The 24,896-nt window shown below is 36.4% G+C and overlaps 1 protein-coding gene across 5 annotated transcripts in view; it reads left to right on the plus strand.

The window, feature by feature from the left end:
• Positions 1 to 24,896, plus strand: part of MGAT4C (MGAT4 family member C) — a 440,656-nt gene that overhangs the window by 393,657 nt on the left and 22,103 nt on the right. Inside the window, exon 1 of one of the 5 annotated variants that reach the window (XM_033000013.2) lies at positions 17,922 to 17,949. The exons of the other annotated variants lie outside the window; for them this stretch is intronic. The gene's annotated coding sequence lies outside the window, so the exon portion shown is untranslated. Of the gene's footprint in view, positions 1 to 17,921; positions 17,950 to 24,896 lie in introns of those variants that run through there. 5 annotated transcript variants of the gene reach the window in all.

Genomic DNA, 24,896 nt, shown 5'->3' on the forward strand with positions numbered 1-24,896 from the left:
GCCACTTCTGACATTTACACAAGATTAACACTGGAATAACTCTGTCCGTCTGGAGGGAGAAATCACTTCTCCTGCACCAGTAAATGAGAAAGCGCATTTTATTTCAGAAACCTAGCTACATTCTTCCGAATTATAGATATATCAGATTGTTTACATTTCTGCTGAAATTGAGAAACAAAGGAATGGCTTGATTTAAACACATATATGAAAACCTTCTTTGCTATTTGAACACAGTATGCAGTAACAATTATTAGAAATTCATCTTTCCAAATGTTTAGTACAGATGACTGTAAAGATCACATGGCCTTTGACAGACACTGACCACTTAAGAGGAAAGTTGACCTTCTGTAATATAAAAACAGACAGTGGCTCTGTAAAACTTTAGAATAGCAAAGAATAACATTCAACTGTAAAAAATAGGCAATGCAGACAGGTATTAAAAGTGGTCTTTGGGTAAAAATGGATGATACAACTAAGGTTATTAAAAACTCCAAGTTTAGCTTTTAATGTCCTACTAAATTCTAATGGTAAGTTTTTCACATGCTTACATTAGCAAGCACTTATTTGTTCACAGTCAAGAAAAGAGTATTATCTAAAATTCTGTTATGGGCCAGTTATGAAGTCTAGAAAAATCAGAGTTCATGTTAATTACTTGTTTAAATCATTCAGGTAATTATTTAAATGTTACAGCCGGTATTGCAGACATGAAAACATCTCTATTGCTGTGAAAAACAATCAAAACTGATATCATCAGCCAAATTTAAAGAGATATATCTTTAGGTTTATATACACTGCATATATTTACACTATATAATAGATATTTTTCTTTCTTTCTTTTATTTTCCTGCACTTAGACAGATTCATAGATATCACTAGGTAAATGAAATTTAACACCTTTAGGAATTGGTTTATAAATTTCTATAACAGTTATCTTTGCTCTTTCTGGAAAATGTCCCCTTATTTATAGTTTATAAACTCCCTTTGTTAAAAGATATGAGTCTATGTACAAATAGCCCCTTCTATTCTCTTCATTCCCTCCTTAAATCTTGAGGAAACCCTGGAGGTTCCCACCAGGCAACAAGAGCAGTGACTACATAGTGCAAAGATAGGCTGGCTTGGCACAGTGTCCTCCATATCTAGCAGAGCTTTGCTCTAGAAGTGGTGTAGGTTCAGTGAATGGGCTTCAGAGCAGCTGCCAGCATTCATTTCTGGCAGATGACTAAAGGAGACACATGCCATATGAAAGGCTCTTGCTTGGTTTCAAGGTATTAAAGGATAAGCAGTGGAGGAACGTGGTACAGGGACAGGCTTCCCTATCATCCATGATGACTACTAGAAAAAGAAAATTCTCCTTGATGATTATTATAAAGATTAATAAGAACATTGATGTCAACTCCCTTCCAGTAGTTTTAGAACACCAGGATATGCCCATCATAATATACTGCCCTTAGTACAAAGAAATCTGGGGACAATACTTTATGGATAAGCAATATATGAAAAACTAAGCCATTTCAAAAAATCGCTTAAGAATAATTTCCAGGTACATTTCTGAGTCACTTTTTTCAGTAGCTTATATGCATCAAAGAAACAATCAGCAACAACTTTTGATCTGTAACTAGTGAGAAATTAAGAAATAGCACTCATTGTTTACCTTCCTTTTCTTTGTTCATTGACATGAAAAAGGAAAAGAGGGGGGACAGGAGGGGAAGGCTTAAGCTGAAGAACAGTTCTTGAGACAGCAGACAAAGGTGATTTCAGTGGACCTGTGGCAGTTTGCACAAATGAAGGATCTTTCTCTCAGCCTTCTCCAAAATAAAGTGAGATAGTATAACTTTGGGCAGTCCACTCTTTGGTCAGCTTGATTTGTGTTCCTTCTCCTCTATCACAAGCAGAAATTCCTCAGTAAGAAGTTACTTATTTCTGAGACATGTGCCAGGTGCTACAAATGTTATTATCCTAGGTGGGTATTATTGTCATATTGTGGAAGCAATGTGATCTATAAATGTTAGACATCAGTCCTAAATTGCGTATTTTAATAATTTTTTCAGTGACTAGAGTTAGACATCATCATCATCTATAATTTAACATTTCTTTTTTTATAGCCATGTAAGGTCCGCACAATTTAAGTAAATATGCTATTGGCCACAGTTTGTGTCTACAATAATAAAAGAAATTATCATTTCAGCAATATTCTTTGCTATTTGTAAGGTTTTCTAGCCTATCTATTCATGCTTCATTTTGTTCTGAAGACCAATATGTACATTAGTATGTGGATGATTCACAGAAGCAATCTATCTATCTACTCGAATTTTGTATTTAACAGGTAACATCACTAAGGATTTTATGGCAAAGGGCAGGCTGAATCATTTTTGTTAGTACTGGATCCCTATGCTGAGTTCATGCCAACACAGGAAAGTTATAAAACTATGATTCTATATGAGACTGTAGTTTCTCATTTCAGCACGGGAAAAATCTCTTGTTTCACTTCACTGGAATAATTAGAGTGGTATTAATGAGCAGGAAAACATAACTGGTAAAACTTTCCCAGGTTAAAAGGTTAACCATTTGTCAAATATACTGGGCCCCTTCCACAGCTGCTACAAGACCTGTTAGATCCTGAACCAATTCCCAATGCCCTCTCTCTCCTCCCCTCCCCTCCCCTCCCCTCCCCTCTCCTTCTCTCTCCATTCCTCTACTCCTCTCCTCTCCTCTGTTATTCTCCATTTTGCACTTATTACACCATGTTCCTCTACAGTTCATAGAACATCTTCTAGTACAATAAGAAATATGTTCTCATATTCATAATGTGTTACTTACTGTAGCACTTTCCCCTTTATATAGTTGTTTAATAATGCTTTCAGAATTAGGGTCATCTGACTTAATTTTGATGAAAACATTACTGATATGTTGGAGGTTCAAAGTCAGATTTTCAGATGGCTTTATTCATTTAAATAAGTCTACTAATTTAGAAGCCTACTTTTCTTGAGACTTCAGTCTAGTTATTGGAAAGAGCACACTTCAGTCTGTGATTTATCTTCCTTCTGTCTTCTCCTTCCCACTTCTTGTTTCTTTCCAACTGTGAATTTTGAACTACTTTTGAGGATGTGATAGAAGGATGTGGTTTTACTGGAACCTTGGTAATATTGAGTATTAATTATTAGTTTCTAAAATACAGATGACTGAATATTATTTGCATTTTAACTGTGTTACAGATAATAGAGTATCTCCCATTGGACTAAACTGTTAGTAATTCCCTCAGTCACTCCTAATAAAGCTGATGAGATTTTAAAACTGTATTTTAATTTCTTGTCTTTCAGTTGATGGCTTGAACCTCAATGGTAAGGCATTCTGCTAAGAAAGTTTTCATGTCTGTCTTATGAGCTATTGTGAGATGACTTTACACTGAAGTTTTCAGTTCCTTAATCTTCTAGCACAAATGAAATGTTGCAAGTGGTTTTATTAATTTTTAATTTTTCATACTTAATTTTCATATCTAATGTTAGGTAGCATAATGGTAGTTTTAGCTCTGCTAATGTCAGAGATTACAGCCTGAGCTTTTCAGATTAGACACTTGGGAAAGTCAAATCCACTACAAGGGCAATGCAACACTGGAACGGACTACCCAGAGAGGTTGTGTAATGCCCTTGGATATTTTCAAGCCTTGGCTAGACAAAGCCACTGACCATTCTGTGTAGGAATTGACCTACATGAACTCCATAGACATCCCTCCCAAGCAGCACTTCTATCATACTGTGATAATGCTGTGGCTCAGTAAAACAGAAAAGGTAAAAAGAGTCAGTTGCCATCACAAGGGTTGTATATCAGAATAAGCAACCTGGAGAATTACAGCCTTTAGACTTCTGGATTTGCAGGAATTGCTCCATAACACACCAACATATTGTGCTAAAAGGGATGATGTAAAAGCTGATCAATCCTCATATGTAGGTAATAGATTAGAGAGAGGTATATCACAAATCTCAGTCTCTCTACTTTCATGGTTTATTTCAGTCTGATAAGGATTTGCACCTCTCCTTGCTCTGGGCTGTCTGCAAATTACATAGTTGTGTCCTTGTGACCTGAGTGAAATAGCACAGCCTAGGAAGGACAAAAAGGGAGCTTGATCTAGAGATTGTTCAGGCAGTCTCTAAATCTCATGTATCACTATATTGCCATCAAAAGATGATTCATGGTCCGCCTTATGTAACATAAATATGTTAATAGAGATATAACTGATGTACCTGTATTTTTTTTCTATGTAAATTCATTGTTTCCTGTTTGCCATAGGCAAATGCATTATTCCTGCCATACCTCAGCATAACTGATGGTGTTACTACAGAGTGGAACACAGTGCTTCTGTTCTTATATTTTCACTTATCACTAATGCAAGCAGACTCACCAACAAAACTGTTTAAATTGTGCGGTCTCCTCAAGTGTCTTTACCCTAGTAAATGTTCCTTGATGCATTATTGAGATTCATCAATGAATGTAGGAAAAAAATAATTTATTTTTTATATTGTCTCTAATGCTGATAAATCAAAAACGTTGATAGGTTAAACTTGAAATAATAGTCACATCCTACAGGAATCTGAAGCAAAGGAGGTGGATGCTACTTTATGGAATGACTGTATAGAATTGTTTAAGTACAGATTAAAAAAACTCCTACAAATAGCATTCATCATATTGTCTCTTAATTGGAAAGCCATCACACTTGTGCTTGTTAATGCTGTGTCTGCTGTTCAAATAAAACACTGCATGCAGGAAACCGTGTTGCAGGTAACAGTGAGCAAACTCAATACTTTGCTGTGACATCTCTATTGTAGTTTGCATTTTACCACCTTTTTGATACAGATAAATTCTATTACTGTGCCCTGCTTGCTTAAATGAAAGATACATTTTTCTTCAAGGCTGGGTAGATCAGTGAGGGACATAAAATATTAATGATGAAAGCTTGGGGAATTAGATGTGTCTGTGGCTGTAGGTTTATCTTGTTGGCAGAGCTTTCTCAGTCTAACCTATTTCTTTTGTGTGATCTCCATCAGAAATGATAAGCTGTAAAAAATATTATGTCTGTTCAGATAAAAATATATGTGTTTTTTCAGACCAGATAAAGGACCTGAATTTTTTATTTAATGATCCAAGTTTATTTAACAGCTTTATAAATTTTGCAGCACAGTTTTGTTGTTCAAAAGCAGAGATGTTTGACGGTATGCCATTTCCTTTTATTTCTCTTGTTATCACACTATTCCGTAGAATGCTATTCCTCACATGGAGCTAGAATAGTAGATTGAGGAATGGAGAAAGAAAATGACAGCTTCATTTGTAATCTTGTGCCATGATAGGGAAAAGATATTTAATCAGCTAGTATCCATGGCGGTTACAATGTGTTCTTCAGGAGAAGCTGTTAAGAGACTTCTAGTTTTTGAGTAGTGTCTTTTATTTGGGGATTGAAGGGGAATGGGAAGTGATCATGACCTCTTCCTTTCCCATACTTTTCTTTTTTTTTTTTTTTTTTTTTTTTAAATGCATGTGTTTGAGGCTTGATTATGTTAAACTAAATTGTATCAAAACTTCTGTCCCAAAGGTTGGAGGACTAAGTGAACTTTTTCTTTGCCTGAGGGATATTTTCTTTTATCTTCCTTGTTAGACTACCTCATATTTCTTGATTTATGTCTTTGTTAGTTAGCTGATGTTAACATGAGTTATTTAAATAGAAGCAACTCTTGGGTTGAAGAGGCAGCCATTGTTTTCAAAATAATGTTAGCACATGCAGAGTAAATTTTCATGAATTATCCAGACAGCAACATTCATAGAAGTGGGAATCCTGACTCTGCAATGAAGAATAAAAGGATTTACGTAAAAATAGGTCATGCTGAAAGTCCATGAAGGACATTAAACTGTCTCTATTAGTAGTCTCTGACAATGTGGATTTTTACATCCTTGTAAATTAGTTGTATAGCACTAGAAAGATTTTGGATTTTTTCTTCATACTTGAATCATGCTACTTGACACGCATTTTTTTTTCATGTTCTTTTTTTATTTTTTTTTTACTACTGAATTGGGGTTTTATTAACCTGCTTAAAATTTGAAGAAAATGGTTCTGCTTGTCTAAACCCCTCAGAATTTACACTCAGTGTCTAAAGACATGAGTCGTCTCATCTAACTTTAGTCTTGCAAAAGTGGAATAAATGGAGAGAGAGACATCTTGCCTATTCAGAGCACCTTTCTTAAATATTAGTTATCTTAGCATGGGCTTAATCACTTTATAATGAGTACCTATGTAAGTAGCTTAGATTACACAACTAATGCTTAGGTGACCAAAACCATAGGATGAATTCTTTCTTAATGGTTCAAAACACTGATATTTCTGTTGAGGTTACTGTCAGCCAGCTTTAGGGTACTGCCTTCATGGGTTAAAGTGTGGGAGGTAGTGACACAGGATTTAATTCTCAGTTCTATGCTTTGTCCAGACCTGATACTACATTGGTAACTCTAGTGTGTCTTTTTGATCATCCTATAAAAAAAGTTTCCCATCAAAACTCCTGGTTAAATTTATATTTCTGCCAACAATGGGAGGTTGAATATCATGATCTTCCAGTCCCAGACTCCCTCAAACTCATTATCCAATGTTGTCTCCTTTTTATTAACTTCTATATGTCCTTGGAAATCAGCAGTTTGACAGTCCTCTAGTCTCTGAGTTATACTCAGGAGGTTCCAAAGTTTATGTGGTTTCTGTGCTCCACACACATTTTTCTTTTTGTCAATAGTTTCCAGCATGTGCTGACGCTGGTTCACTGGGAGTATTTCCAAGAGACAGAAGGTGTGGGGAGCTTCTGGTGGGACATAAACAGGACAGTCTGATGCTCTACTGGAAATTCTATTCTTGTGGAACATTTTTAACATTCTGCTTTCTATTCTGATGAGAACAACTCTTTTCTCAAAATGTTGGAAAAGAAATGTAAGTTTCAAGGAGACTTGATACTTTGGAAAAGACACCATAAGATGCCTCTTGAGGTGATCAGAAATCCTATTACACAGCACAGTTCTGTCCTGTGCCCAGTGTGCTTCACAGATCAGAGCTAAGGTGGCAGTGGTGGATGAGAGCACTAACCCATGGTATCTAATTGATCTCATCCCTACCAACCTCTCATTTTTCTAACCTCCTTTTTCATCTACTAAAAAAAAAAAAAAAAAAAAAAAAAAAAGGAAAAGGAAAATGGACTTTCTTTTACTCCAGATTTTACTATGTCCTGTTGTCTTTTTGCATAGTGTTAAATGAAATCACGCTTCTTTCAGACTTTCTAATTACCAGTATGCTGCATGAGGAAGTCTTTCAGTAATTAACCTTTCAATTAATCAAAGTACATTTTCTGCTTCTCTCCATCTTCAGCCTATTTTATGTTTTTCCTTTCTTTATTTTTTATCTTCTGTTTTGTGCTCTAGATCTTGCCTTTGAAATAATAAGATCAAGTCCTTGATTCACAGCTATCAAAATTTTTAGTTACATTGTAAAATGACAGACAGAGCAGGGTAAAGCTTGTTATAATTCTAATAATTCTGAATTAAAATATCACTTTTAGTATGATAGAAAAATAACTCCTATGACCCATTTTTCTTAGCTAAAATCATGTATGCTCATAAAGATGTTCTGCTTTTCATTCAACCTCAAAGGTTATTCATTTTGGAAATGTGGAACACTTTTTGTATAGAGGGACATAATCGTTCCTTATGTATACAATAGAACTTCATCAAACTGAAAACTGAGCTCACATATCGCCTGCAGATTTTCTCTTCACTTGCCACAAAGTTCTCACTTGTTAATCTGCATTTCTTAGATAGTAACTTTTGTCAGAGTATTCGATAAAAATATAGAGCCATTTCTAAACAAAGTACAGTACAAGTAGGAGGCTTAGAAGCCAGTGTATGATTTTATGAAGTTTTCTAAGCATAGAATAGAGAGGTCAGGTGAAAAACCTCAGAAATAATTGTCTATTTTATAAAGTAATAAAGAAGTGGAAACTGTTTGATAAATGTAGTTTTCTGGAGCAAAGAACACTATAGACAATTTTTTTTTTTTTTGTATCCCCTTAAACAAATATAACAATGTATTTCAAGTCAACTACATGGCAGAGACTAAATGCCAAACAGCCTAAATTGTCTGCTAGTTGACCTGATGTTTTATCAACATCTCTGCTGAAATAATTAATCATTACCTTGTGTATATGTGTTAACATGTTCTTTTCTTACCCCTTTACAAACACTTAGAAAAGCCTACAAATTAACTTCTAAAGACAGTCGCATTAGGAAACAACATTGATCTACTTCTGAGGGTCACAATATTGAGGGGTTTACCAATGTGCAATTTTCAATGAATATTTTTTCCATTCAAATAAATTCCTTATGCTATTTAGAAATTTGGCTAAAAAACAGTGGTCAGATTTAACATGGAGATCATCATTAACAAAATTGCGGGTCACAGTGGGACACATGCCTCCCAGTTTACTTCTCATCAAGAGGAAATTTGGTTTTAGCTTGGTGTCTCTTAAGAAGCAGCTGAAATCAGAGTCAACCCTCCCACTTTTCTTTTGGGAACAAAGTTATCCATTGGGTTGCACTTTTAGAATTACAAAAGAAATAGTGTATTTACTTTCAGCAATGAAACGTTGAAACTGCAATGCTGAAAAACACAGTACAGGAAGGTTCAAACAAGAAATAAAGCCTCATCTTGCAATATTGATGAAAATTTTTCCCAAACCTATTTTTCCCAATTCTATTTCTAAATTATATTTTCTATCTTTAACAATGTATTCAGGACTGATAAGAACTATATGAAGACTACAATAAATGTTCATACAGCTCCACGTTTTATATATACTTACTTCGGTTTGACTTACACTTTTCCATGTTGTTTTATATGAATATTCTTTTGACTAAATTTAACAGATTCAGCACTATGCAAAACAGTAATTTTAGAATTCAAACTGCAGCAAGAAATGTTTAGATACCTATCAACTGGACAAAGAGACATTTTATGACATCTCTGAGAAATTATAACAACCGTGATAAAAAATGGTAAGTATTCCCAGGGAACGATTTTAATCAAGTCAAACACTAGAAATAAAAATCATTACAAATATTTAAAACAGCTGAATTAATAATTTATTATGTCTCTTCTCCAGACAAACAAACAAAAAGCTAAAAATAATCTAAATGTGTTAGATAAATTATTCATTGCAAATTATTTGCACAGCAATAGTTAGGAAGAAATTCATTTGTTTGTTCTACACCTGCTTAAAACTGGAACTGTCCTGTCATGAATCAGCCCCTTCCTTCTAGATTAGTTTACACCTTTCCTTTGGATATTTATATTCAGCAGTGTAAAATGCTAAAATACAAGCTGATACTAAGCAAAAACATAGGTGTCCCATATTTTAATTTCACCGACTGCTGTTGTGGGTTTATTTATCAGGGAAGTGTGAATTAAACTAAGGTGATATTCAAATATAGCTGAATAACTTGTTACTCCCCTAATTAAAACACCTGGTAAGCAAATACTTCAGAAATATGAATTTTAACCATACTGTGTTTGGTTGAATATTTCAGAGTGAATAACATTTTTTCCTAAAATTTTTAAAAGTAGCAGCAGTAGCTAACATAGCTCTAGTATATCTGCTAGTTAGCATATGAGCTATCTGGAAAAGCATTATCATAGAATTATAGAATCATAAACTGGTTTGGGTTGGAGGGGACATTAAAGATCATGCAGTTCCACCACACATACACCTCTCCCACCATATAGCATATATCTAGAATTCTGACTGCTTTTCTGCATCAGGAAAAGATCTTTTACAAACTAACATTATGACTGTATTCAGGTGTAATGGGAATATCACTGCTAACACACTGGGGATGCAGTGCTGCCTGTTCAAAAGAAGCTTGCAAATAACATCCTTGAAATTATACTTACTGACATGATGCACTGATCTCCAAACATTAGTTATGAAATCAAGAGAATCAAAGGAACCGATGTAGTTTACTGACATAAAGTTTTTATGTCAATAGAGGCAATATTTCTATCTATTGATTTAATTATACCATATAAAGAACAAAACAAATATAATACAATAAAGATGAGAGTATATTTATGTGCAACAATGATATAAAGTGCGTCTAAATATGATTATGTTGGTACAGAATAAATAATAATAATAAAAAAAAGAATTAACAGAAAAATTAAAAAGTCAGGAACATTAAAAAGAACACTAATGAGGAATTAATATAATAAATAAATCTATTTCAGTGAACTGATTAATCTTCAAAAAGATTTTGACATCTGCTGGTGGGAACATCTGCCTGAGCAGACATTCAGGGTCCGAGGAATGTAATCTCTATGATAAAATTTCTTTAGTAACCTAATATTATGAAAAATATTACTATACACAATGTAATAAGATAATATTACAAGGGCATAAAATAATATTATATCAGGGCATAAGCAATCCAAAATGTTCCTAGTATGCATTGATAACTTCCTTCTCTGAGCAACAGAGGAGCCAATGAGGAGAGGTACTATGCTGGACCTTTTTCTCATCAACAACGAGGGGCTGGTGGGGAATGTGAAGCTCAAAGACAGCCTTGGCTGCAGTGACTATGAAATTGTGGAGTTCCAGATTCTTAGAGCAGTGAGGAGGGTGCACAACAATCTCACTACCCTGTCCTTCAGGAGAGCAGACTTTGGGTTTTTCAGGGATCTATTTGGCAGAGCAGCATGGGATAAAGGCCTCAAGGGGAGAGGGGCACAGGAAATCTGGTTAATATTCAAGGATCACCTCCTCCAAGCTCAGGAGAAATGCGTCCCAGCAAAGAGGAAGTCAGGTAAGAACACCACAAGGCTTGCATGGATGAACAAGTGCTCCTGTACAAAATCAAACACAGAAATGAATCCTACAGAGGGTGGAAACAAGAACAGGTAGCCTGGGAGAAAAACAGAGAAACTGTCCGAGGAACCAGGGATCAGGTTAGGAAAGACAAAGCTCTGACAGGATTAAATCTGTCCAGAGATGTCAAGGGCAACAAGAAAATCTTCTATAGGTACGTCACTGAAAATAAGGAAGACTAGGGAAAACGTGAGCTCTCCCCGGAAGGAAACAGGAAACCTGGTTACCTGGTACATAGAGAAGGCTGAGGTACTCAATGACTTTTTTGCCTCAGTCTTCACCAGCAAGTGTTCCAGCCACACCACCCAAATCGCAGAAGGCAAAGGTGTGGACTGGGAGAATGAAAAACTGACCACTGTAGGAGAAGATCAGGTCTGAGACCATCTAAGGAACATGAAGGTGCACAAGTCCATGAGACCTGATGAGATGTATACATGGGTACTGGTGGATGAAGTGGCTAAGCCTTTATCCATCACATCTGAGAAGTCATAGCAGTCCACTGAAGTTCCCACTGACTGGAAAAGGAGAAAAATAGCCCCCATTTTAAAAATGGAAAAAAGGAAGACCTGGGGAGCTACAGACCAGCCAGTCTCACCTCTGTGCCCAGCAAGATCATGGAGCAGATCCTCCTGGAAACTATGCTAGGTCACATGGAAAATAAGGAGATGATTGGTGACAGCCAACATGGCTTCGCTAAAAGCAAGACATGCATGACAAATCTGACAACCTTCTATGACGGGGTAGCATAGTACGGCATTGGCAGATAAGGGAAGAGCAACTGACACCATCTACCCTGAGCTGTGCAAAGCTTTTGACACTGTCCCGCATGACATCTTTGTCTCTCAATTAGAGAGACATGTTTTTGACAGATGGACCACTCAGTGGATAAGGAATTGGATGGATGGTTGCACTCAAAGTGTTGCAGTCAATGGCTCGATGTCCAAGTAGAGAGAAGTGGCAAGTGATGTTTCTCAGGGGTCAGTATTGGAACTGTCATTGTTTAACGTCTTTATTGGTGACATGGACAGGGATTGAGTACGCCCTCAACAAGTTTACTAATGACACCAAGCTGTGTGGTGTGGTTGACATGCTGGAGGGAAGGAATGTCATCCAGATGGACCTTAACAGGCTTGAGAGATGGGCCCCTGAAAACCTTATGAAATTCAACTAGGCCAGTTACAAGTGTCAAGACAATCCCAAACACAAATCCAGGCCTGTGGAAAAGGACATGGAGATATTCATTGCCCCCTCCCTGGGAGTGTTCAAGGCCATCTTGGATGAGGCGCTGAGCAGCCTGATCTAGTGGAAGGTGTTCTTTTTTAAGATTTGTTTGTGGAAAACAATACTCATCTCTATTTTGTACCTTCACTATGACCTGATAATCTAAATTCTTAGCTTAACTACTGTTAAATTGACTGTCATTCATTACTAAACTACTATTCAATTTTTTATTCTAGTCTATTCTATTTCCTGTTTCATAACTCCTTAATTGAAATTAAATGGCAGGTTTTCAATCATGCAGAATCAGGTTTGCCTGTTTATTCATAGTTTGCTTGTTAATGAAGATTCTGTTCAAATGCTGGGTCTGAACAAGAATGAGGGGGGTTTTCCAGCTGTCCTTCCTCGCTGCCCACATAGGGTAAACATCCTTTTGGGAGGAGGATAGCTTTGATCTTTTTCTGAGAGCCGTTGAGTGTATTCACAAGGGAGAAGGGCCTACAAGAAAGTTGAGGTGGTGGAGGAAGAGACAGACACAGATAGTTGAGACCCCACAACACTGACAGAAAGCAGATGTATAGATTTCTCTTGGAGATGATTAGAGATTTTTCTCCTGGGCAACCAAAGTGATTGTGCAAAACACTTGCAGAATGTGAGCTAAGGAAACTTAAATTTGTCATTTTATTAGTCACCAGAAGTCATGGTCTTAATGGTGACATTGAATTTATGATGTATTATCTACCTCTTGCTCATTAATACACTCTACATATGTTAATTACTTGTCCATCCATCCTAGAGGACAGAAGTAACTATTACCCCTGCCTTGCTTTTAGTCTTACTACAGACACTGGCACTCAAACTAGCTGTTTAGCATGAGTTAAATACAGTCCCCAAACCATATATGGCTAAAGTTTACTTTTTGTTTCAGTTTCTTAGAATCACTTTCACATCCAGTAGCTCAGCTTTCTGACTGTGAGCAGACTGCAGATTCAGCCGAAGACATTTTTATGGTTTCCTTACATCTGCTTAGACCTTCATACCTGAGACAGCACTGTTAGTAGTTCTTTCTCCTTCAGTGTACTCCAGTTCTTAAAATCTCATTTTACGTGCTAAGCTTTATGTTAGTTAACCATTAGTTTCCAGGAAAGGTGTTATTAGATAGAAAATTATTTTTTAAAGAAATGTTGACTTTGTGCTACATTTAATGGATATGGAAGATAGTCTTCCATACAGATTTTCTGGATAGAAAAAAATGAAATTTAATTCTGATATCTAGTCTTTTTAAGTACTATATGATCGCTTTAATATTTTATAGAGCTCTATATGGTCCATGATCCCTCCACAGTTGTATAAAACTCTATAGTCTTAGATATTACCATCCTGAGTAGAATATGTTTAATTTATTACACATAATTGTACGTGCATACAAGGATGCATTACATTAATCTTATGAGCATTGTCTTTGAATCATTTTACCTTTGGTTTGCATGCCACTACTGCTGAAAGTTCCTTTAAATGGTCACAACTAGACAATCTGTGTTTATATGCTTTTTTTTTTTTTCCTATGTGAAAATCACAAAATCTAAGAAGCAGTATTTTCCTTCCTGACATACTAGCTAAAACATGTTGAGATATATTTATATCCATAACCAATGACACATTCATTTTGTTGCTTAACTATGTAATAAAATTGCACAACAGCATTTAAAGAATAACTTATCATGCTGATTTCAATCACATTTTAGCAATGAGTCTCACTATTGTGCCTGTTGATACATGTTCTGTACTTGGACTCTCTCCTGCCATGAAAAAAATTGAGAGTGTGGAAACAAGCATTGGACCAAAACAAAATGGAAGGATCTAACTATTTAAAAAACTTACTTTTCTGCACTTCTTCATAAGTCATTGCACACTGTAAGCCAGTATATAAACACAAAATACATTTTCATGTAGTTTAACAGAAATAACAAGCTATAAAAAAGCACTATGTACTGACCTACAGAACCTAAAATATTTGTGAGGGAAAAAAAAAAAAAAAAACAACAACAAAAATGCAGATAATTTATTTATTTAACTTATTTATAAACATTTAACTTATTAACCTTTAACTTATTTCTAAACATCTTTTTTTTTGTGTAGATATGTTAATGAAAAAATCTAGACTGTTTACTGCACACAGACTTGATGGAATATACTGCCTTTCTGCAACAAACTGTCTAACTTTTCAAGTAGCACTTTGAAATAATGTATTAGCATAGTTAAAGGGAATCCCAGAAAGATATCATTTCACCTATTGATGTTACAAGGTTATATCATATTGGTGTTTTATTGATTTGTATAATCAGAGGTCAAAAGGACATAGAAAGACTAGGCTGACATCTAACTGCAGTCCAGTTGTATCAAAAAAAACCACAGAAAATGGTAGTTTCATATGAGAATCTCAATGGTTCTTAGAGCTCAAACATTAAGTGGTATAAAAATAGTGGAAACTCTTCTACCTCTTCTCCTAAACCCAAATTTTAAAAAAGCTATGCAGATACTGAGCAACAATGAGGTACTGTGTCATACTGAAAGCTGATGGCACCTAAAACTATAGCTGCATTCTGGCTTTTGGTTTCATGCTCTAGTAGTCACCAGGAACAGCAGGAAGCAATCGCAGCATTGTCCTTGCCATCTAACAGGTCTTCTTGAAGTGTCTATCTCCAAAATTCCGTGGTAAAAAAATTAAAATACTCCAACCACAACCATGTAAAAATTTTGCCAGCAAAGATTTCTAAGATGGTTCTAGTACATAGTATAAGCCCCTGTCCTTGTTTGGGCTGGAATAGAGTTCATGTTCATTTTTGGTAGCTGGAGGAGTGCTGATGGCACACTGAGATTTCAGGAACTCTCCATCTCCACTAGCCCTGACTGTGCGCAGGCACGCAAGAAGCAGGGAGGGAACACAGCTGGAGCACTAGGCCCAGATTGGCCAATATTGCATGTCATGTGATGTTATGCTCACCATATAAAGGAAAGAGTGGGCGGGAAGGTGCGCTCTCACTTCCCGGATTGTTGTCACTGCGACATTGTGTTTCAGTATTGATAGCCGGGAGCTGGCAGGGTGTCGGTCGGTGGGTGGTGAGCATTTGCATTGTACGTTACCCATTCATACTGTCACTGTATTATTTTATTAATCTTATTAAACTGGTTTTATCTCAACCTGTGGGTCTCCCTTTGCCCCTCCAATTCCTTCCCCATTCCCAAGTTGGGGAGAGTGGGTGAGCGGCTGTGTGGTGTTTGGCTGCCGACCAGGCTCAAACTACGACATCCCCTCTCAATAGCATAACTACTTCCATCAAAAAGTGACAACTGACAGTAAGCCATAATTCTGTGGCTTTTCTTACCTTGTTAATTCTCTACATTAAGAATTTATACGAAATTAACAACTGTAAACTTAAAATGGAAGAAGCTCAATATCTGCCTGATTTCCAGTTGCAGGCAATTCAGACATTTTCCTCTAATTTACTACAGTTATATACCTGAGTCATGTATTTCTAATATACAGATCAGTGAGTCACAGTGTGCTTGCTTGGCTTCATTTGCAGCTATGGTTAGTCCCACTTCCCTCATCCACACATGTGAGAGCCAATCATAAATTTGGTTACTAAATATTTACAGTTCAAAAATATTGATCATCAACAACACTGTATGAATACTTTCTTTTCCAAGGGAGGCTGTGTTTGCGTTTGATGAAGATGTGTCCATGGTCCCTAGAGCTCCAATTAAAAAATGTGTTCTCACACAGCCTGTTTCTAAGTAAGCTTTCAGCCACGAATTAATGGTGCTTCTTCTGAAACTCCACAGATATCATGGCTCAGATGTCCACCTCTTGTCATGCTCTGTCCTGCCTGGCACAAGCAGTTTTTGGATGCCTGATATAATTGTGTGCCCGCATGCACGTTTCCTCCTGCAGTTATTGAGTGACTATTTAGTTTGTGCACTGGAGTATTGAACACATTTCTGCTTAGCTGGCTTTTGTTCACGCATCTGGGATTTTAGGGGGGTTTGTGTTGTTTTGCTTCTTCGTTTGTTTGTTTGTTTTTTCCCACACAGCTTTTTGCCACAGTTAGACTTTCAGGTAGGATTTTGATATTAGAAAAGTTTTAAGAACATTTTAGGAAATACAGTTGACTGTACTGTCTACAGATAGACTATTGGGCGGTAGTAATGGCAACAGACCAATGTTCATTCCAGCTATCTTTAACTATTTAAAACTTAGGGATCTAGACTAAACTAATTGCATAGGTTATTTTTATAGTCAATAAATAAAGAGTGAGACACTTTGAAGGAGCATTCATTCCTCTTTTAAAACTGCTATCTAGGGAATTTAAATGAGTCACCTTTGGGAACTTTTAGTCAATATGTATTGACTGTATAGGGAGCCTAAATCATCTAGTTTAGATAAGACAATTAAAGTCAAGTGACATAAGCCTAAAAACATATTATTCTATACATAGAGAAGATCATACATCCTGAAAAAGAAAGTGACAGGTTTAAATTGACATAACATGTCAAAGGGCTAGGATTCAGTCTCAGTCTAAATGCAGGGTGTGATCTGAACTGTGCCTTCTGATAAAGTAGCAAGCTACATTGGCCAGTAGTAATAGAAGGGTTAAAGCCCTCTTAATACCTCATTTTCACCTGCCTGAACACCACTACACCTCTACAGGGAAAGGAGAGATGAATGGGCTACATTGCTTTAAGCTTTACTTTTCCTAGTTGCAGATATAAAGAGGATGATACAGAATTACTGTCACAGAGTCATTTTGCAGTTAGTTTCCAAAAGAATTAGGTTTCATCAGAACACAGTTCATGTTTCTATTACAGAAGGAGTGCTGAGGTCCCTGATACATTCATTGGACCTTTGCTGAGGTAGGAGCTAAAGACACTCATCAAGAGAATATGTCAGCAATTTGAAATCCTAGCATGAAACAATACAAGCTCTTGTGTTTTATTGATAAGAATGTTAAGGTCAGCATGTAGAATTACATTAAGAGAACATTTGGAAAAACTTTTCTAAATTTGTATTAATTTTTACGTGTATCTCTGGTCCACATAAAAAGAACATTGATTTTCATTGTTTTTCTAAGCTGGTATTCTTAGGACCATAAAGAAGTGTTGGTGAATCGGTAATTTTAATGTTAATATAGCTCATGTTTTTTAGCTCAATACCTAAATTATTTTCAGAAAAACAACCTTTTTTTAAATTCTCTACAACCTTATTATTATTCACCACCACTTCCACCTACTATACAGTAGTTTTTATGAAATGCCTTACTGATGTAGCAAAAAACTCTGTATTACATTCTACACATTAAACGGATGTTAACCATTAAAATACTGTGGTCCTAAATGAGAGATACAGAAGTCAGTTTAAGATTCAGTAATCTTCAAACAAGTCCCAGAATCCACAGCTTGAAAAATAATAGAATAAAAACAATGGAAAAATTCCTGTTCTGGAGAATACATTTCAAGTAAAACAACTTGTCATCTGCTGCTGGAAACCTTTTGGATCACACCCTCAACAGTTATATTATTGCTGACTACCAGTTTTTGTATGATACTTAAATGTAAGACTAAAACTGAAATCAAAAAATTAAACAAATTCTTTCTACTGCACAGGTATGTTTTTTTTTCATCCTAACACACTTGAAAAAAAAAAAAAAAAAAAAAAAAGAATGTGCTGTGACTTTTTTTTGACAATCTGGAGGTCTAACAATAGCATTCATCCATCTTGACATATATTCACATTCAGGTAAGCAATACAGTAACTAAATTTTATCCATTTCTTAGTGTAATAACATTCATTTTCTGCAAATGATCTATTTGCTCACATCAGAGCCTTTAATTAGAAAAAGATTACTATAAAAATGATGTTCAGCTGTCTCCTCAATCTGGCTGGATTAGGCAAAATATTGCTAGCAGGTCAAGGGTGATGATCCTTCTATACTCATCACTGGTGAGGCCACACCTAGAGTGCTGTGTCTAATTCCGGGATCCCCTGTAGAGGAGAGACAGGAGCATATTGGAGAGAGTCCAACAAAAGGCCACAAGGGTTATTAAGGCACTGGAGCATCTCTTGTATGAGGAAAGACTGAGAGATGCGACCATTCAGCCTGGAGAAGAGAAGGCTCAAGGGGAATCTTACCAATATGTATAAATACCTGAAGGGAGCATGCAAAAAAGACAGAGCCAGGCTCTTTTCAGTGGTGCCCAGTGACAGGACCAGAGGCAATGACCACTAATTGAAACACAGGAGGTTCCCTCTTAACATCAGGAAACGCTTTTTACTGTGAGGGTCATGGAACACTGTCACAGGCTGCCCAGATCAGTTGTGGATCTCCCTCCTTGGAGATATTAAAAAACTATCTGGACATGGATATTGGGCTTACATGGCAAGGTCTCAGTAGCAGGGAGGCTGCAGGGGTGGCTTCTGTGCAAAGACACCAGGAGCTGTCCCCATGTCACAGAGCCAGTTCCAGACAGCTCCAAGACAGAGCCACCAATGGACAAAGACGAGCCAATTAGCAACGTTGGCAGTGCCTCTGTGATAACATATTTAGGAAGGGGTAAAAAATGCTCTGCAACAGCAGCTGAGAGAAAGGAGTGAGAATATATGAGAGAAACAACTATGTAGACACCAAGGTCAGTGAAGAAGGATGGGGAAGTGGTGCTCCAGGTGCCTCCTGGAGATTCCCCTGAAGCCTATGGTGAAGACCATGGTAACACTGGTTGTCTGCCTGCAGCCCATGGAGGTCTATAGTGGAGCAGATATCCACCTGCAGCCCATGAAGGACTGCACGTCAAAGCAGGTGGGTGTGCCTTGAAGGAAGCTGTGACCCCATGGACAGTCCATGCTGTAGCAAGTTCCTGGCAGGAACTGCAGCTTGTGAAGAAGAGCCCATGCTGTAGCATATTTTCTGGCAGGACTTGTGGCCCCATGGGGGACCCATGATGAAACATTCAATTCCTGAAAATCTACGTGGCATGGAAAGGACACATGCTGGAGAAGTTCATGAAGGACTATATCCCATAAATAGGACCCCACACTGGAGCAAGGGAGGAAGGAGCAGCAGAAGCAAACAACTACAAAATTACTGCAAACCCCATTCAAAATTCCCCTGAACTGCTCAGAGGAAAGAGGTAGAGAAGTCATGAGTGAAGTTGAGAGGGGTGGGGGGAAGGTGGGTTTTAGATTTGTTCTTCTTTCTCATTATCCTATTCTGAATTGACTAGCAATAAATTAATTTCCCCAAGCTCACTCTGTTTTGCCTCTGACAGTAATTGGTGATTTCCCTGTCCTTATCTTGACCCATGATAATTTTTGTCATATTTTGTTCCCCTGTGTGTTTGAAGAGGGGGAGTGACAGAGTGGCTTGGTTAGCACCTGGCAGCTAGCCAAGATCAACTTACCACAACAGGTTCCTGAGCAATTGACTCTAGGTGACCCTGTTTGAGCAGACAGGTTAGACCAGATGACCTCCAGAGGTCCCTTCCAACTTCAAACCTTATGTAATTCTGTGAAATAGACCTTAATTTTTTTGAATTCTGAAAGTGTTCAACCCTCTCTGACACTTCAATGTATCATATAACATGTCTGCAAAATCAGTATCTGTATATTTGTATAAACACAATACTTCTCTAAGCTTCATATCTTCCATCATATTTAAGGTCCAGATTGATGGGGTATGTTCTTACTATATATGGTTGGAGTAAACCAAGTTGTAGATTTAGCACAGTGTAGTACTTTCTGCTTTGTGTAGAATCAAAAGGTTGGGGAAGGGATCAACAGAGTGATTTCACATACTCGGTCTTTTCTGAGGTTCAGGAAAGACTTCCAGTAGAGCAATTAACTCATAGCAGTAAGGTCCACAGCAGCTCACCTTATGGATATTTGCCACTTGTTCTTTTGACCCTTGTATTCTGAAACCCACAAGCAAAAAACCGGAAAACACTGTTTTATGAATGTGATATCTGCAAATGTAGGATATAGATACCAGAGAAATCATGGTTGGTTTTACTCCTTTAAAAATAATTTTATCAGTTCAAAACATTAAATAATATGGAAGGCCAGATACTTCTTTTTTTTCTCTAATATTTAAGTTTGAGATAAGCTCTTGAAGGACTCTAATACTTCTTGATTGACCATCATTTCTTTTGGAAAAGGGAAGTCCCCATAAAATGGAATAGAAAATACTTTTGATTAAACACAAAAATATCTTTAAATTAAGCTCTCATGTATGTGAAGAAACACTTCCTTATTTTTTTTTTTTTTCATTTTCAAATCCTTATGTGGTTAATTATGCAGAAGTCTACTGTGTGATTTTTTTTTTTTGTTCTTCTAACATTAGAAACATGGAATTCATACCACCTATCATACTATAATTCTTTTCCTATTGGCTTCAGCTTAACTATGATCTGCTCATATTAGCCTCAATTTGGAAAAAAAAAAAAAAAAACAAAACCAAAAACAAAACAAAAAAAAAACTTTAAGCCCTTGATTTTAATCTCATTGAAATCAATTGGACAGCTTGCTTCATCTAAAACAAAAGAAGCTCCAATATAAGCATTTTCACCTTACCCCATGTTATTATCATATTTTCTTGAATAAGATTGATAGGGTGTTTCTCTTTTCTTTTTTTCTTATTTTGGATTAGAATTTTTTGGTGTAAATCAAAATGATCTTAATTCCTTTGACTTCTTCAGAATTTCGTGGAATCCATGTTCAAATCCAAATAATATTTGGTCCCTTTTATATTTTTACTCACTGTTGTGTATACTGTCCAGAAAAAATGAAATAGGCTGATTTAATTCCTCCAGTGATATTCCATGAAGGTAAATACTCAAGTGAACCTCAGAGGTCCAGTAAAATGATTAAGTTATCCTATAATTTTTGGACATGGTGGATAACACAATTCATTTGTTCTTTCCTGGGATATCATGCATCTCAGGAGTAGTACAGATGCCAAGTTCCTCCTCTGATGTACGCAATTAACAGTAAGGAACTCAGATCTACTAGAAAATGATTTTACAAGAACCTCAATTTTCTCTGCAGTTAGTTGTGAGGTCTTTTTTCCTTTATTAGGTAGACTACAACCCATTAAAAAAAAAAAAAAAAAAAGTTTTTTCTACAAATACTCAAATATATCAGTAACCTAAACTGGTGTTTCTGTAAGATAATGCTTTGTTCAACCTCTTTATTGTCATAGAGATTCATTCACAAAATCAATAAACAAAATAATTTTCCTGCATGTATATTCTACATTTGGGGTCTGATTTTTGCACATATATTACTTTGACATAGATACAACTTTGAAAAGATATAACAGTCCTAACAAAGGAGGTGAAAAAGTATGCCCAAGGAGTTAGTGATTTTGTGAATTTGCTTAGATCCAACTTGCTAAGCAGGTGTGCAAGTAAGAGAAATTAGCATTTCTGAATTAATTTCATTCATATTCAGTAGCATTTTTTCTTTAGTTTGGCTTAGAAATTCGTAGTTCCAAAGAGCCAGGAAATAACGATAATTCCTCCTTTTTCTACATATCTTGCAAATACTTTTTTTCGCATGTATTTACCACACTGGTAGTTAAGTTTGGAGTTCTTCAGCAGCTTGAAGTCTATGGAACATTCTTTTTTCATCTGTCTGGTGAAGTCATTACTGGTCCTATAGATGTGGTTGACAAATATTGAAGTAGATAATATTCATGTGACCTCATTTTAGCTATGTAAAAAATCAAGTTCTTACTCTTGCTCTTGTGCTTTCTCTCTCTCAGTAGGAATAACTGAATTCATCGTGTTTGTTTTAAATGCTTAGGAAAGGTATGTTGACCTCTGGAAGTTCTATAACTGTTGACTACAGAAAAAGTGCAGAATCTAGTCTAAATAGGATTGTAACACTGAGAAGGATAGAATGAAATCGGACAATTCTCACTTTTGAAGGCCAGTAAGATCTAATAAACTTTATGGAAACTATTTTGACCAGCTAACATGCACATACACATTGAGTGTTTATACTGTGTGTCCAACAGTTTATTTGTTTAGATTTAGGTCATAAAGATGACACCAGATTGCTATATCTGTAACTTTAATACAGATATTATTACTTTAATAGAAGTAAAACAAGTCCTCAAAATGCCTTGCATCTTTGATGGGGTCTGAGAAAATCAGAGATCACACTAATGCTCTATTTAAGCATTGGGGGTTTTTGAGTTAGCTGGCATCTAATATTAACAGTATGAACTATACAAAGTGTATTCCAGGAGCTAGCAAGAATGAACTCAAAACTTCCCTAACTCCAGGTAAGGACATGTAAATTTAAAACTGGCATTTCATCCTCAATGGGAAAAAAACAAAACAAAACAAAACAAAACAAAACAAAAAATGAATCACAAAACTTTGAGCCAAAACACATCACCATACAGTGGACAATACAGGTACACATAGTGCAGGGATACCCAATGCCTTAGCCCAGTGTAACTTTTTACAGAAATTTCTTCTGTAAAAAGAAACTGAGATTCAAGGTCCTGGTCAAAACTGTTATCTTTCCAAGATCTTTGGTGAATACCAAAGGCTACACAAAAGGTACCACATTACTCTGAGGAGTTAAGGGTGAACGATGTGTACAATAAATGTCCTACCCTTAGACTAAAGAGTCTGTATGTATCTTTGTCTCGCCCACAGTACCTGGCAAGATCAGAATCTCAGTTCAGTTACTGCATTGAAATTAAACAGCTCTCTGCCTTAATGCCCTGCCATATAGAGAATTTATTCCACCTAAAACCAGATGCTTCTTTTTAATGAATTGTATGAACTGAGTTTCTGATCTTGCCAAGTACTGTGGTCGAGTCAAAGATACAGGCAGTCCATAGATTACTTCCCCCATTAGCACAACTTAAGGGCATGAGTCCACTGTGGCAGTTAAGCCCTTTAATGGGTATCTCTTTCAACTTTCAAATACCCTGCAGTAAAGCTATTAGGATCCTACTGTGGGGCATGCAGGTAATAGTCTGTCCTCTGTGTGTTGTACTGTGATGAATCTATTGAGCAGAAACTAGCAGCAAAACTGTGTTCTGGATAAAGCCAGGGGGAAGCAGCAGAGACTGATACCTGGAGTCAGAGAACTGGTATGTGAGATGCATAAAAGGAACTGTATTGAGATGGGCAGTCTAACTCACGTTTTTTAGCAGAGGATAACTTGCAGCAGTCTACTGCAGGCAAGATGTGCCAGCCATAGTGCCATAGGTGGGGACAATCTAGGGTCTGACCTTGTACTATTGTCAGAATCAGGACATTTTTGTGTTCAAGAAAGGTGTAGGTCCATGCTGTAGGTCCATGCTTTAGAGCTAGAGACAGTGGCTTATTGTTTATGCAGTGTTCCTAAAAAGGCAGCAATAGAGACAAAGAAATTACTAAGAGAAAATATGAATTGAACTCCTCCCTTTTGGTATCTGCATCTGTCAGCCACCTCAGGCTGTTTTTGTAGCCAGTGAAGACAAATGGGCATTTTTAGGGCACAATTCATCTGAAATATTTTAGACAATGACTTTTTAGTGAGATGAGTCACAGTGTACAAATATTTATTTTTCTTCATTGGCTATAAACAGAGCCTAAATGTGAATAGCTCGGACGTTCACATCAGAGGTATCAGTGTTTAGTCAAGCGAATGTCATTCGAAGAAGGCAATGAAAAACAATTCCAATGAGTTCTCAACAATGAGACATACATCCAATAGACATATGTCCCAAAACTCAGTAATGGAGGAGTGGACTGAAAATGTCACTTCAGGAACTAGGACTTTGTGCTTCAGTCAACAAAGTTATTATATGCTCCTCTGTTATAGTCATTCTGCAAGCCTTGTTTGAAAATATTCCATCTCTCTTGTCATTAAGGATCATTAAATCTATTAATATCATAATTCATTAGAAAACCATAGGGTAATGGAAATTTTAGGAACATTTACAATAGTGTTTCATATTATTTCTCATTTACACTGTTAGTTTTCCTGCAGTCTTTACAATATCACTGGTGGCGAGAAGCCTCTGCAGAAGGTGATTCAGAATAACATTGCAAGGTAGGTGCTCTAAAGGAACCAGTCTGAGCAAAGTGATACACATGCCATCACATAAGCCTCACCATAAAATTAATTTCTGGATTTCTGGAGCTATTTAAAAATAAGAGAGCTAGTCTGCCTACAAGGGGGAAAAGCTAGGAATTGATCTAAAATGTAGAATAAAATATAAAATTCTTTTTTAGACTGCCATGAAGATTTTATATCCATTATTTGCCTTTTTTTTTTTAACATATTGTGGATATTTTGTTTGTTTCTCTCCTCAGTAAAAATGCTTCTCTTTACTCCTAGTACATAGGCCCAACTAAAAGTTTAAATTAGCAATTGGTCTTCTTTGAAATTTACTTGTAAAAAATGTAAATTTTTAATGAGGAGCTCTTTTAGTATACTTCTTTTTCCCCCAAATCCAAAATTCCCTTTCCTGCCCAATTATACTGTACTTACTGGTATTTCAAAAATGAGAAAAACAGGTTATGAAAGCGTATATTCAGACCTATTGAACTTATGCTTGACCATTTTGAGGAAAGCTCCTTCTTGTCAGTGTATTGTGTTCAACTGAAATAACTACTTTATTTATTAACTATATCTTTATGATATTGATATAATTTAAGACACAAAAAATGAAATCTGCCTGC

This window comes from Tyto alba, unplaced genomic scaffold (genome assembly GCF_018691265.1).
Source record: "Tyto alba isolate M040663 unplaced genomic scaffold, T.alba_DEE_v4.0 Super-Scaffold_2, whole genome shotgun sequence".
NCBI lineage: Eukaryota > Metazoa > Chordata > Aves > Strigiformes > Tytonidae > Tyto > Tyto alba.